Source organism: Muscardinus avellanarius, assembly GCF_963383645.1.
Source record: "Muscardinus avellanarius genome assembly, chromosome: 10".
In the NCBI taxonomy this organism is placed as follows: Eukaryota; Metazoa; Chordata; class Mammalia; order Rodentia; family Gliridae; genus Muscardinus; species Muscardinus avellanarius.
In genome coordinates this window covers 57,884,591-57,899,440 of record NC_137796.1, presented here as the reverse complement: position 1 = coordinate 57,899,440, position 14,850 = coordinate 57,884,591, and positions in this window count along the sequence as shown.

Here is a 14,850-nt window from a genome sequence, read left to right as displayed (position 1 = left end):
CAAGGCTGGGATCGGAGCCTGCCGAGGGCTTAGGCCGGTGCTGGGGCCAGCGAGGCCGGCATCGGAGCCTGCCTTGAGGCAAGGCCGGTACTGAGGCCTCCGAGGCCAGGATAAGAGCCTGCCGAGGGGTTAGACCGGTGCTGGGGCCAGCGAGGCTGGCATCGGAGCCTGACGTGAGGCATGACCAGTGCTGGGGCCTCCAAGGCCGGGATCGGAGCCTGCCGAGGGGTTAGGCCGGTGTTGGGGCGAGTGAGGCCGGCATTGGAGCCTGCCTTGAGGCAAGGCCGGTACTGGGGCCTCGAGGTCAGGATAAGAGCCTGCTGAGGGGTTAGGCCGGTGCTGGGGCCAGCGAGGCTGGCATCGGAGCCTGCCGTGAGGCATGACCAGTGCTGGGGTCTCCGAGGCCGGGATAAGAGCCTGCCAAGGGGTTAGGCCGGTGCTGGGGCCAGTGAGGCCGGCATCGGAGCCTGCTCTGAGGCAAGGCCAGTACTGGGGCCTCCGAGGCCAGGATAAGAGCCTGCCGAGGGGTTAGGCCGGTGCTGGGGCCAGCGAGGCCGGCATCGGAGCCTGCCGTGAGGCAAGGCCGATACTGGGGCCTACGAGGCCAGGATAAGAGCCTGCTGAGGGGTTAGGCTGGTGCTGGGGCCAACGAGGCCGGCATCGGAGCCTGCCTTGAGGCATGACCAGTGCTGGGGCCTCCAAGGCCGGGATCGGAGCCTGCCGAGGGGTTAGGCCGGTGCTGGGGCCAGCGAGGCCGGCATCGGAGCCTGCCTTGAGGCATGGGCCAGTACTGGGGCCTCCGAGGCCAGGATAAGAGCCTGCCGAGGGGTTAGGCCGGTGCTGGGGCCAGTGAGGCTGGCATCGGAGCCTGCCGTGAGGCATGACCAGTGCTGGGGCCTCCGAGGCCGGGATCGGAGCCTGCCAAGGGGTTAGGCCGGTGCTGGGGCCAGTGAGGCCGGCATTGGAGCCTGCCTTGAGGCAAGGCCGGTACTGGGGCCTCGAGGTCAGGATAAGAGCCTGTTAAGGGGTTAGGCCGGTGCTGGGGCCAGCGAGGCCGGCATCGGAGCCTGCCTTGAGGCAAGGCCGGTACTGGGGCCTCCGAGGCCAGGATAAGAGCCTGCCAAGGGGTTAGGCCGGTGCCGGGGCCAGCGAGGCCGGCATCGGAGCCTGCCTTGAGGCATGACCAGTGCTGGGGCCTCCGAGGCCGGGATCGGATCCTGCCGTGGGGTTAGGCTGGTGCTGGGGCCAGCGAGGCCGGCATCGGAGCCTGCCTTGTGGCAAGGCCGGTACTGGGGCCTCCGAGGCCAGGATAAGAGCCTGCCGAGGGGTTAGGCCGGTGCTGGGGCCAGCGAGGCCGGCATCGGAGCCTGCCTTGAGGCATGACCAGTGCTGGGGCCTCCGAGCCCGGGATTGGAGCCTGCCGAGGGGTGAGGCCGATGCTGGGGCCAGCAAGGCCGGCATTGGAGCCTGCCGTGAGGCAAGGCCACTCCTGCGACCTCCAAGGCCAGGACCAAAGCCAGCTTAGGGGTTAGACCGGTGCAGGTGCCAGTGAGACTAGACCTGGGGCCTCCCATGAGGCAAGGCCGCTGCTTGAGCCAGCGAGGTCTGGATCAGTCCACTGAGTAGCCAGGCCACTACTCGGACCATCAAGAGTGGGATCGGTACTTGCAATGCAGCATGCACAGAGAAATATCGCAGAAAATATAAATCAGACGCTTCTCTTAATCAGCAATAACTAGGAGGAAAAGGGCAACAGGAAGAGGTTGAGCTATAGAAAGGGCCCTATAGTGAAGCAACTAATGTGACCAATCAGAGGGTATGTAATACTGGAGGACGGAGCCTCTTTAAAACGCAGGAGGTACATAAACAAATGTATCAAAGTAAATCACCAAGGAAGCGTGCGATGGAGGGAGGGGGAGGGAATGGGATGGGGGCTGAAGGAGGGCTAATTGGATGATGTGTGCTTGTGTATCCTCTCAAGTCTTGTACTCCAATGTGATTGATATATGACTACAATGCACCAATTTAAAAAATAAATTAATAAAAAAATAGCAAGCGGGGAGTCTTGAACAATGGAGAGGAGCACCCACACTTGGCAACTCAGTCCTTGGGAAGCTGAGATAGGAAGATCACAGGTTTGAGGCTAGCCTCGGCAATTTAGTGGAGGCCCTCCACAATTTAGGGAGACTCTGTTTCAAAAGAAAAAAAAATAGGGCTAGAAGTATGCCTGGGAGGTAGAAAGCACCTGGGTTCAATCTCAAGTACACAAAAACAAAACAAAAACAAGAAGGAAGGAAGGCAGGCAGGCATGCAGGCAGGCCAGCCAGACAGCCATGGTGATATATGCTTGCAATCCCAGCACTTGGGAGGCTGAAACAGAAGATTGAAGACAACCTCAGCAATTTAGTTGAGGTGCTCAACAACCTAACGATATTCTCTTTCCAAATAAGAAATAAAAACGGGTCTAGGGGTGTACCTTGGAGGTAAAAGGCCTCTAAATTCAATCCCAAGTACCACACACGAAGGCAGACAGTCCGTCAGTCATACTGATGAAACATGAAATCCTTTCAGCACACCATGTATGTTTACTTCCGTGTTTTTCCCTATGTAATTTAGATACCTCCCACTGATGTGTTATCCATTATCTTCTGTATCATGAACAAAGAACTAAAATTTAACAGAGAAAAAAAAATGTCCCTAACACATTCCAACACTAAAGATGGTTACCGCCACTGTTTTTACCTTGAAAGCCCTTGTGTTCCACATTGATAATTAAGAGCTTTGCAATGACTTGAGGTTTAGGCACTAAGTGGTATAATTTACCATCTTAGAGCTATACATAATCTATTGGGGATAACTGGCTATATCATATTTTATTCAGGTGAGCTGATTAAGATCCTTACATGTTAGACAGATAGTCATCTGTCTTGAAATGTCATTGAAAGTTAGTATATTAATTTCTAGTCCAAGTTGAATATTTGGCTATCCAGGGAATTTTAATTTTGCTAATCGTGTTTCAGCTTGATCATAAATGTAAAAGCTAGGTTACATAAAAAACTTGTTTTACTTGAGGCTTGTAAAACATAATGGCCTGCAAATCCTGCAGCAGCAATGGTCAGTCCAACTGCTACCACTGTACTGGCCATGGCTCGGCTGCCCTGCCTCCAGCAGGAGCGCGGGTCATCCCAGCCCGGGCACCCGGCCCCAGCACCGTGGGAGCTATACATTGCATTTAAAGTTATTTTTCATTGACAAAATTAATGTTTTCTTTTTTAAAATTTTTTATTGGTGCACTGTATTCATACATCATAGTGGGATACAAAAAATCTTTTGTAGACATACATGCACACATCGCCAGTCAACCACCACCTGATCCCCATCCCATTCCCTCCCCATCCCTCCTTCCCATGCTTGGCTTAGTGGTTGACATCTAGTATTATAGCAATTTATCCAAAATAAAAATGATAATCTCACATTACAGTTTCATTTGTCTGATACCAAGCTTTTGATAACTTAAAGATAACATTTCAATATTTCTTTTTGCTTTCTTTCTTACCAGAGAATTTTTTTCTATTTTTTTAGGTGAAACATCATATATTTATATATTTATTTTTCAGAAAAAAATCTATCCTAATATGGAATATGGACTCTAGATACCAAAACGATCTTGAAAAAGAACAAAGCTAGAAGATGTATATTTTCTGATTTCAAACCATATAAAGCTACAATAATTGAAACAGTGTAGTACTGTTCTAAAGGCAGATATATAAACCATTGGAGCTAAATAAAAGCCTAGAGCTAAATTCTTCCATATATTGTCAGGTTATTTTTGACAAGGTTTCCACGAACATTTGGTGGAGGAAATACTAATCTTTTAACTAAATATTGTTGAAAAATAATAATTACGTGGAAAAGAATAAAATTGGACACTTACCTAATCCCATATACAAATATTAACTCAAAATAGATAAAAGACCTAAATATAAATCTTAAGACTATAAACTTTTAGAAGAAAATCTGGGTCATAAAACCTTACAACATTGAAATTGGCAGTGATTTCTTGGATATGATTTCAATAGCACAGGCAACAGAAGGGTAAATAAACTCCTTAAAAAATAAAAAAAATTGTATATCCAAAGACAATGTAAACAGAGTTAAAAGTTACTGATAGAATGGGATAAAATATTTTCAAATGCTATATCTGAAGGTATATTAATATTCCAACTAGAAATCCTAAAAATTAACAACAATAAAAGCAAACAATACAATTTAGAGATAGGTAAAAGACTAACATAAATAATGAATCTCCATAGATAACTAATCTTAGTTGTCTGTTGGATGGAAAATCTTGTTTCTCTCCCTCCCCGTCCCTCCCTCCCTTGCTTGGCTTAGTGATTGACTTTGAAATGTTTAAGTACATTATGTGTTTTAGATTTTCCTCTTCCCCCCTTCTTTCTCCTCCTTTAGGTTGTCTTGTTTGCTCCTCAATAGGATTTCCTCTTTCAAGAGTTCCTCCTATGACCCATTTCTCCCTAACTCTCACATATTAGGGAAAGCATCTGATTTCTTATTTTTTGTGACTGACTAATCTCACTTAGCATAATGTCCTCCAGTTCCATCCATTTCTCTGAAAATGTTGTAATTGAGTTCTTTTTGATGGCTGAGTAAAATTCCATTGTGTACATTTCCCACAATTTTGTAATCCATTCATCTGTTGATGGACATCTTGGCTGGTTCTATAGTTTGGCTATGGTGAAGTGTGCAGCTATGAACATAGATACACATGCATTAGTTTGGTAGTTTGGTTTCTTTTCTTTTGGGTAAATACCCAACAGTGGTATTGCTGGATCAAATGGTAGATTTGTTCCCATTCTTCTGAGGATTCTCCATACTGTTTTCCAAAGTGGTTGCACTAATTTGCAATCACACCAACAATGTCTTAGAGTTCCCACTTTTCCACCTCCTCGCCAGCATTTGTTGTTGTTTGTGTTTTGAATGATTGCCATTCTAGTTGGAGTTAGGTGAAATCTCAGGGTAGTTTTGATTTGCATCTCTCTGATTGCCAGTGATGTTGAGCATTTTTTCATGCATTTATTGGCCATTTGAATTTCTTCTTTTGTGAAGTGTCTATTTAGTTCATTTGCCCATTTTGTTATTGGATGCTTTGTTTTCTTAGAGTTGAGTTTCTTGAGTTCTTTGTATATTCTAGATATTAGTTCTCTATCGGTGGTGTAGGTGGCAAAAATCTTCTCCCATTCTGTTGGCTCTTGATTGAGGTTCTTGATAGTTTCCTTTGCTGAACAGAAGCTCTTCAGTTTCATGCAATCCTATGTATTGATTCCCCTTTTAATTTGTTGTGCCTTTGGGGTCTTGTTGAGGAAATGTTTGTCTGTGCCTATGTGTTGTAGTATTAGACCTATGCCCTCTTCAAGGAGCTTCAAGGTCTCTGGTTTAATTTCCAAGTCTTTGATCCATCGTGAGATGACTTTTGTACGGTGAAAAAGTGGGATTAATTTTCAATTTTCTGCATATGGTTAACCAGTTTTGCCAACACCATTTGTTGAAGAGGTTATCTTTTTTCCAGTGTATGTTTTTGGCCCCTTTGTCAAAAATCAGTTGGCTGAAAGTGTGTGGACTTGTTTCTGGGTCTTCTATTCTGCTCCATTGGTGTATATATCTGTTCTTTTGCTAGTACCATGCTGTTTTTATTACAATGGCTTTGTAGTATAGTTTAAAGTCAGGTATTGTGATTCCTCCTGCATGGTTTTTGTTGCTGAGAACTACCTTGGCTATTCTGGGCTTTTTGTTATTCCAGATAAATTTAAGGACTGATTTTTCTATGTCTGTGAAGAATGATCTTGGTAGTTTAATGGGCATTGCATTAAATCTGTAGATCACTTTTGAGAGGATGGCCATTTTAATGATATTTATTCTGCCAATCCATGAACATGGAAGGTCCTTCCATCTTCTACGATCTCAATTTCTTTTTTCAGTGTTTTATAATTTTCTTTGTAGCGATCTTTTACCTCCTTGGTCAAGTTTATTCCTAGGTATTTTATTTTCTTGTGGGAGATCCTGAGTGGGAGTTTTTCTGAATTTCTTTTTCAGTGGATTTATGGTTGGTGTACAGGAAAACTTCTGATTTTTTAAAGATTGATTTTGTATCCAGATACTTTGCTAAATTTGTTGATCAGTTCTATAAGCCTTTTGGTTGAGTTTGCTGGGTTTTCTAAATATAGTATCATGTCATCTGCAAATAGTGAAAGCTTGAGTTCTTCTTTTCCTATTTGTACTCCTTTGATTTCCTTTTCTTGCCTTATTGCTCTGGCTAGAATCTCTAGTACTATATTGAAGAGAAGTGGTGATAGTGGACATCCTTGTCTCATTCCAGTTTTTAGGGGGAATTCTTGAAGTTTTTCCCCATTTAATATGATGTTGGCAGGGGCTTATTATAGATTGCCTTAATAATGTTGAGATATGTTCCTTCTATTCAAATTCTCTGCAGTGTTTTTATCATAAATAGATGTTGAATTTTATCAAATGCTTTTCCAGCATCTATTGAGATGATCATGTGGTTTTTGTCTTTTATTCTGTTTATATGATGAATTACATGGATTGATTTTCGTATATTGAACCAGCCTTGCATCCCTGGGATGAACCCTATCTGGTCATGGTGAATGATTTTCTTGATGTGGTTTTGAATGTGTGTTGCTAGTATTTTGTTTAATAGTTTTGCATCCAAGTTCATCAGAGATATAGGCCTGTAGTTTTCCTTCCTTGAACTGTCTTTATTCGGTTTGGGTATTAGTGTGATGTTAGCTTCATAGAATGTATTTGGGAGAGTCCCGGTTTTTTCTATATCCCGAAATAGTTTGAGTAGTATTGGGATTAGCTCTTCTATAAAGGTTTTATAGAATTCACTTGGGAAACCATGTGGTCCTGGGCTTTTCTTTGATGGTAAGCTCTTTATTGCTGTTTCAATCTCTTTGATTGTTATTGGTTGGTTTAAGTGTTCTATATCTTCTTGACTCAGTTTAGGAAGGTTGTATTTATCTAAGAAGTTGTCGATTTCCTCCAGATTTTTCATTTTGTTGGAGTATAGTTTTTCAGAGTATTTTCTGATAATCCTCTGGATTTCTACGCTGTCAGTAGTAATGTCTCCTTTTTCATCCCTTATCTTCGTAATTTGGGTTGATTCTCTCTTTTTTTTTGGTTAAGTTGGCTAGTGGTTTATCAATCTTGTTAATTTTTTCAAGAAACCAGCTTTTGGTTTTGTTGATTTTCTGTATGGTTTTTTTATTCTCTATATCGTTAATTGATGCTCTAATTTTAATAATTTCCCGTGTTCTTCTGGCTTTGGGGTTCAATTGTTCCTGCTTTTCAAGGGCTTTGAGGTGTGTCATAAGGCTATTTATTTGAAGATTTTCTGTTTTTCTTATGTGAGCACTCAGTGCCATAAATTTTCCTCTTAATACTGCCTTCAAAGTGTCCCAGAGGTTTTGATATGTTGTTTCTTTATTTTCATTTGATTCTAGAAATTTCTTGATTTCACCTCTTACATCTTCTATGACCCATTCTTCATTCAGAAGTGTGGTGTTCAGTCTCCACATGTTTATGTTGTTTCTCTCGGTCTTCTTATAGTTGATTTCTAGTTTCATTCCATTATGGTCTGAAATGACACAGGGAAGTATGTAACATTTCTTAAATTTGCTAGTGCTCATTTTGTGTCCCAGGATGTGATCTATTTTGGAGAAGGTTCTGTGAGCAGCTGAGAAAAAAGTAAACTCTGCTGTACTTGGGTGAAATATTCTATATGTGTCCAACAGAACCATTTGGTTAATCCTTTATCTCTTTTTTACTCTCTCTGAATTCTTTTCGAAAATCCTCTATTATTTCTAAAGTTATTTTCCTGATTTGATCTTCTAGAGATCTCTGTATTTCTGTGTTACCAGGTTCTGATGTTGTGGGGTTGTGGGCATTCACTGCTCCATTGTTATTTCTCTTTCCCATGATTTTGGAAGTTTGTGCCTTCTCTGGGTACTTCCCTGGATCACTACGAGTTCAGTTAAGATGATCTGGATCTCGCGACTGTGGTATCTCGGTTACTACTACTCCTTTACTGGGTGTATCACAAAGTCTCAGACCCAGGGAGTCAGTCGAGGCTGCTTAGATTGTGGGGGGTGCTAAGTTGGGCGTTCTCCAGCGGGGAGTTGTGACTATGGTATGATATCTCTGCCACTACCACTCCCCCACTGAATTGCACTGCTAAAATCTCTGACCCAGGGAGACTATCTGCTCAAGTCCCTGGGAGTGCAGTACTGGGATTTCTCCCCTAGGGGCCGCAATTTGACTCACGGTTGTTGAGTGTGCTGATGGAGTGTAGTGAACTCAGTGGATTCGCTGCTGCGCCACTGGCAATATGGCACCACTGCCACACCCTCGGCCATGATGTGGCGTATTTCTTCTCTGGTTTTGAGCTCTGCTCTGAGTCCCTGCCAGGTGTGCTGTGCCTGGCCCTTGGGAGCTTTAGATGTTCCCTGTGCCGACAAAACTGCTGATTGCCGCCCGGCTGTTCAGCACCTGCTCACCTCGGCTTACTGTCCACCCCTCCTCTCTGGAGCCTGGTGGCTGGTTGAGTGAGTTGGTCTTCAGCCGTCCGGTGAACTCGCCGCTGCTGCTGGCTCTAAGGCGCTGCTGTCGCGTCCTCGGCCGTGAGGTTGGTGTAGTTCTTCTCTGGTGTTTGAGCTCCGTTGAGTCCCTGCAAGGTGTGCTGATCCCAGCCCTTGGGAGCTTTAGTTGCTCCTTGTGCCGAAGAAACTGCTGTCTGCTGCCCGGCTGTTCAGCAGCGGCTCACTTCGGCTTGCTGTCCCCCTCCTCTCTGGCACCTGGTGGCTGGTTGAGTGTGTTGATCTAGGTCCGTCCGGTGAACTCGCCACTCTGGCCAGCAGTAAGGCGCTGCAGCTGTGTCCTAGGCCGGCGTACCTCCTCTCTGGATTTGAGCTCCGTTCTGAGTTTCCCTCCTCTCTGGAGCCTGGTGCTGCTAGGGAAGATGTAGGCCGCGCCACTCCTCGCTGCAGCTCCGGCCGCTCCGGCCACTCTGCGCTGCGACTCTGGCTGCTCCAGCCGCTCCGCGCCGTGGCTCCGGCCGCTCCCCGCCGCGGCTCCGGCCGCTCCGGCCCCTTTGTGCCGTGGCTCTGGCTGCTCCGTGCCGTGGCAGGCACGGCACTTTGGGCTGGTTTCTTTCTGGTGTCTTGTTTTTCCAGCCCTTTTTCTCTGTCCCTTGTATTTACAGTTTTTATTTCTTTGCTGGTGGTGTTTTCTCGCTCTGAAAGGCGCTAGTTTTGTGGTAATAGAGTTCAATTGTTAGCGGGACTTTTAAGTGCCATTTTCCTCCGTCGCCATCTTCCCGGAAGTCCAAAATTAATGTTTTCGACACTAGTAATGTTTATGAAATGTCTTGGTTTTCTGTAATAATTTATAATACAGATCTTAAGGTGTGTGATCAAATGCGAGATGCATTGCCTTCTAAATTTTATTCCTTTTGCAGAACTAATGTTTTAAGGTGCTAGTGATATTTACCTAATGTCTTATAATTCAATTATTAAATTGGGGAAATGCAGAATGCAATGCTTTAAAGTGCTCTTCATAAGGTTTAAAGCAACAAGTCTTTTAAATGGGTTTTTAAATTGCTGATATATAAACAATTATAAAATGGTATTATTTTTTGGTTTAGCTTGTATGTAAAAATATATATTAATAAGTGTGCAGGTATAAAATTTTGATGAGTATAAAGAAAGAAAATCTTGTAAAATTAAGAATGCACTTTGTATGAAGAAAGGTTTATCCTAAGATTGTCCCAAATAAAAAAAGGAGTCTTGGATAAAAATCAGAAGGTTAAATTACTATGGAAAGTAGGGGCTAAAGGAGTACTTCTGACAATTAAATCTAGAGACCCCAAAAGTCTACAATGAAGAATGCTTAAAAAGCTCTCCATCAGATGCATTGGAAAAACAATTCTTTAAAACTGGCTTCAAGGTTATTTATCAGAGAACAGTTAAGGGAATCAACTCGCTTGTCTTTCCTTATCATGTTTTTTTTTTGGCCCTGTCTGCTAATTATATTGTAAGTGTTATCTCATACATCAGATGGTGTTACCTAGACAGAACCTGACAGACATCTATCAAAGCACTTTGGACTGCCACTGAGACATACCCATCTGACTCCCTCACCACCCACCTGCATGCCTGTACCCTAAAGCCGGGCCCCCAACTTCGTACCTGTTCAGCTCGAAGCAATTTATGACTGAGTCTGCATCCTTATTCCTTTGTTAAGGGGTACAGGTATGTGGTAAAAATAGGAAAAATTTAATAAAAATTGGGCTCATGAATGTTAGCAAAAATTATAAAGATCAAAATGTATTTTCTGTGTTTACCTATGGCCTGACAGGGGTCAAAAAGTTACTAGTTAGAGGGGGAATGTGCCAGAATTGGGAAAAGGCATCAAAATGTATGAATGTGCTGATATTGAAAAATTGCTTTGATAATTTCCAAAGAATAAAATATAGTTAGAGCCTAGGTGCTGTGGATACCAACACAAATAACACAGGGTACATGCCCACTTTGGAATTTGGGACATGTATTGTCTACATGTGTCCTTAGAGAGTTTTGGGCCATTTTTCTATCTGTCTGGTTTGGGCTAGGCAGGTGGTCTGCATCTGACATAGGTGCGACCTCAAGTCTGGCAAGAGCGCCTTTACCTGCCTCCTGTGGAGCTCTGTGCTGGGCATGAAGTCAAAAGAAAGAAACCAGCTGAAAAGGAATGGACCAAAACGTTACACAAGTCAAGTGTTAGTGCCCCTGGGCAGTGAGATTGCTTTTCTGTAACCAAGGCTTCCTCCAGAGGCCCAGAGTCCACAGACCACCACAGGCCCGGGTGACAGCGCTGCCTGAAGCCACCGATGTACATCTCTCCTTTGGCTTCCTCTGCTCCTGCACTGTGTGGGCCAGCTGCCCCTCTACCATTGGATAGGCCCAGGTCTGTGCCCCAAAGCTGGGGAGCGCAGCCCCTGCAGGGGGAGCATCTGGGGAGAAAACTCACATCTGCTTACCCGTGACCACTCCAGGAGCCCGCTCAATTATCCTACCAAGGCAGAAGGGCAGATCTATATTGAATGTCTGGGACCATAGTGGAAAGTTGGGTTTAAAACAAAGGAAAAGCACCAAGTTCATCTCAGAAACACAGGTGGTAGATGCGGGTCCTGGGAGTGCCCCTTTCTCTCCTCTCTGTCACTTGACTTAGGCCTTTAGGTGTCTTGCTTTGGGATGGTATTCTGAAATTTTGTGCTCCGGACTCATCGGGAAGCATGGGTATTTGGGATCGCTGCCTGTGGAAACATGTGAGGAGTCTTGCAGCTCCCATCTCCCATGGAGCAGCCAGCCCCTTGGCAGCGCTCCGCCTGCCTTCCAACACCCCCAGCACCTGGCACCACGTGGCTGGCAGTGCAGAGGCCGTCCTCTGAGCCCACGGGGACATGGGTGCACTCATGCATTTTCACCAAAACACGTGTGGCGGCTGCGGTTACTGGCCTGACGGATGAGTGCGTGTCAGGAGAGCAGGTGGCTCTGGGAGGGTTGTGTGCTGGGTGCCCCCAGCTGGGTGTTGACGGTCACTGTAGTATTGACATCAAGAGCACTGTTAGGAGCTTTTCAATGGGCCTGAAATGGCCCCAGGTCACAGACAGGGTGGCAGGTAAAGGCCTGATCTCTCGTGATGGTTCTATTTCCAACTTTTAGGTGCCCCTGTGGTCCCATGAGGACCTTTTCTTGTTTTAGTTTGCTTCACCCAAAATAATGCTGATCTAGATTTGGAGAAATGGGGTGGTTACTTTTCCAAATTGGAGAGCCCAGTTTCCCTGGTTTTAGCCGTTCTTCTAGTGCTGTTGGGTACAATGTTGTAACCCTTGAACACAGTTCTTGGTGGCCAGACATGAAGGGCGCGTGTGCCCAAAGAAGCCACAGCACGGGCTCCCTTGGCGCCACCTCCCCTCCCAGTAGCACTGGAGGACTGACTGTGATGTGTGTGTTCATGTTCTGCAGGGCAGGGGACGAGTTGTGTCTCTGTGAAGTCCTGCTCGGTCAGTGAATGGGGGTCTAGCAGAGCAGCCACGCAGGGCCGTCTGTCCTGGATGCCATCGGTGTGTCCTTTTGACCACCTTGAGGAAGAGTGAGGCACGTAGGTGCTTAGCCTGAGCTTGGTAGGACTTCTTTGCATATGTGCGGTACAGATAATTTTAACCTTCTTTAGTCCTTTTTAGGTTGTCCTTCAAGGATTATTTGACCAGATTGTCTGTTTCTTCTTCTTGACAAGCTCTTCTCTGTGGACACACAGGCCTTCTCAGAGGGTCCGGTCTCGGAGCTGGGCCTCCCACCCTGCGCTGAGAGTGCTGGCCCTTCTGCCCTGTGTCAGGTAGCCCAGTGCCGCTGTGGGTTGGTCCCGTGGGCACATAGGCTAATGATTGTGAGCCTTTTCCTCGTTTAAAGGAGTCCCTCTTGCTGAAAGTAGATGGTTACTATTGCTATAGTGTTATGAAAGTATTAAGTTTGTGCTAAAAATTGTTTATGTTTAACTTAAATGAAAATTTCAAATACAGAGATATAGTCCTACAAGGTATAGAGGTTTTGGGCTAAAACTCCTTTATATAATTGGTAATTAATATTGGACTAATACAGCTTGTTTTTGTTTTTAGCCTAAACTGTTATAACAATTTATATGATAGTTTTTCTAAGTACAGGTGTTTGTGTTTTAACACTTGGTGTTAACTAAACTAAGGGTTGGCTTTGTCTGATCAAGATCAATGTTTAAAGCAATATTATAACTCTAGCCTGATGGCTCAGAGACAAAGAAAAGGATTTTATTGTTTGGCCTACATATAAAGGCTTATTCTTGCTGCTGGCTCAATCCCCAGTAGCTTTTTGTCCTTAAAGGAAAACCTTGTACCTGCTGGTATTGCAAGGGTGCCTGGGTGTTGCATCAAGGTCTGCCCTGAGAGGAGTCCCATCTGTTTATGGGCTGTGCCACCTCTAAAAAGCATGCTACCCTCACCTCTGAAGGGAAGTGAGGTCACTGTTCCCTCGTGGCTTCCCTCAAAGACTGAGGACTAAGGATGCCCAAGGCTCAGCAAGGCCCCTCTGATCAGCCCTCTGATGAGCTGGAGAAAGTCTGGGTAAGCTCTTGAGGTGACAGGCAAAATATTGAATTTCTTTAGATACCGGGCTTAATTCTCTGCTCATTCTGTCTCTCCTAGAGTTCTCTTCAGTAGAGACTTATTTTTTACACTCCCAGACCTATTTTATACTTTTTATTTGGAAACAGGGTCTCTTAAGCCAGAGAGGCTGGCTCCAAACCAGCGCGATCCTCCTGTCTCTGCCTACCAAGTGCGGGGATTACAAGCATGCGCCACCATGCCCAGCTCTGATAATTTTTTCTATCAAGCAACAGAGGCAGAATGCTTTTCCTTTAGTTATAAGTATTGGAAAGTTTGATCTATTATTACTTTGCTTGTGTGTGTGCGCATGTGCGTGTGTTTGTGTGTGTGCATGTGTGTATGGTACTGGTGGTACTGGTGATTGATCCATGGGGCATTCTACCTTTGATTTAAAATCTCAGATGCTGCCGGTACTGGGGTTCCTGGAAGCCCTTCTACCTCTGGGCTACACTCCCAGACCTATTTTATATTTTGAAACAGGGTCTCATAAGCCAGCGCGGCTGGCTTTGAACCTGCGCAATCCTCCTGTCTCCGCCTCCCAAGCGAGGGGATTACTAGTGTGCGCCACCACACCTGGTGTGTCTGGCACTTTAAAACATGATTTATTAGCCAGGCATGGTGGCACACGCTTGTCATCCCAGCAGTTGAGAGGTTGAGACAGGAGGATTCAGGTTTGCGGACAGCCTCAGCTACTACTTAGGCCTTTGCAGCTCAGTGAGACTGTGTTTCAAAATAAAGACTAAAAAAGAGGTCAGGGGTGTGGCTCAGATGTAGGATGCTTCTGGGTTCCAATCTCAGTACTGCAAAAAAAAATGCTTTATGAATGGAATGATGAATTAAGATGTGGAAGAGTTGGAGTTTTACCAGAATTAAATTTTGCAATTTCAGTAGATTTTTTTTTTTTTACTACACAATGCTTTTTTAAATTGATTTTCAAAAGTAATGGTCCTGCCTGGGATATAAAGGAAGAAAGAAAAGTAGAAATGAGAAAATAATCCTTCAAACAAGAAGTGGCCACCATAGTGCCTCAGAAGGCTGATTCAGCAACAGGCATCAGCAGCAAGAGATGCTACCTATAGTCACATGAAAAAGATCCAGAAGAGAACAGGTAAGGTCAGAAATTTTTATATTCCTGTGTAAAAATGTCAACAGTGGTGACTTTTTCTGGCAACAAAATAGAACAGTGTAGTCTGAGGAAAGTGAGAGATATTGCAGAGCATCAGTGGTGCTGAAATGCTTGTGGGGAGGAGGACAGGGATTCTGACAAGGAGCAGTTTTTTAGTAACTGGTTCCTAGAGAAGCCCAACGGGAATTTCATCATTCCTATCGATGTGGTTGACCGTGCACCATGCGTAGCTATGATTACATACAATTTAACATTTATTTAGATTGAAGTGAAAAGGGGAGGATTTTTTTGGAGGAGCAAATGTCTAACATCGTTTGGCGAATGTAGAGCCATGGTCACTGAATGAATTTAATTTTTCCTGTGTGTTTGACCATACCAGCATGAGTAGCTATGATTGTGTATGGTACTCTTAGGTATCAGGCTGTCAACTTAATATTTATTTAGATTGTAGTGAAAAGGG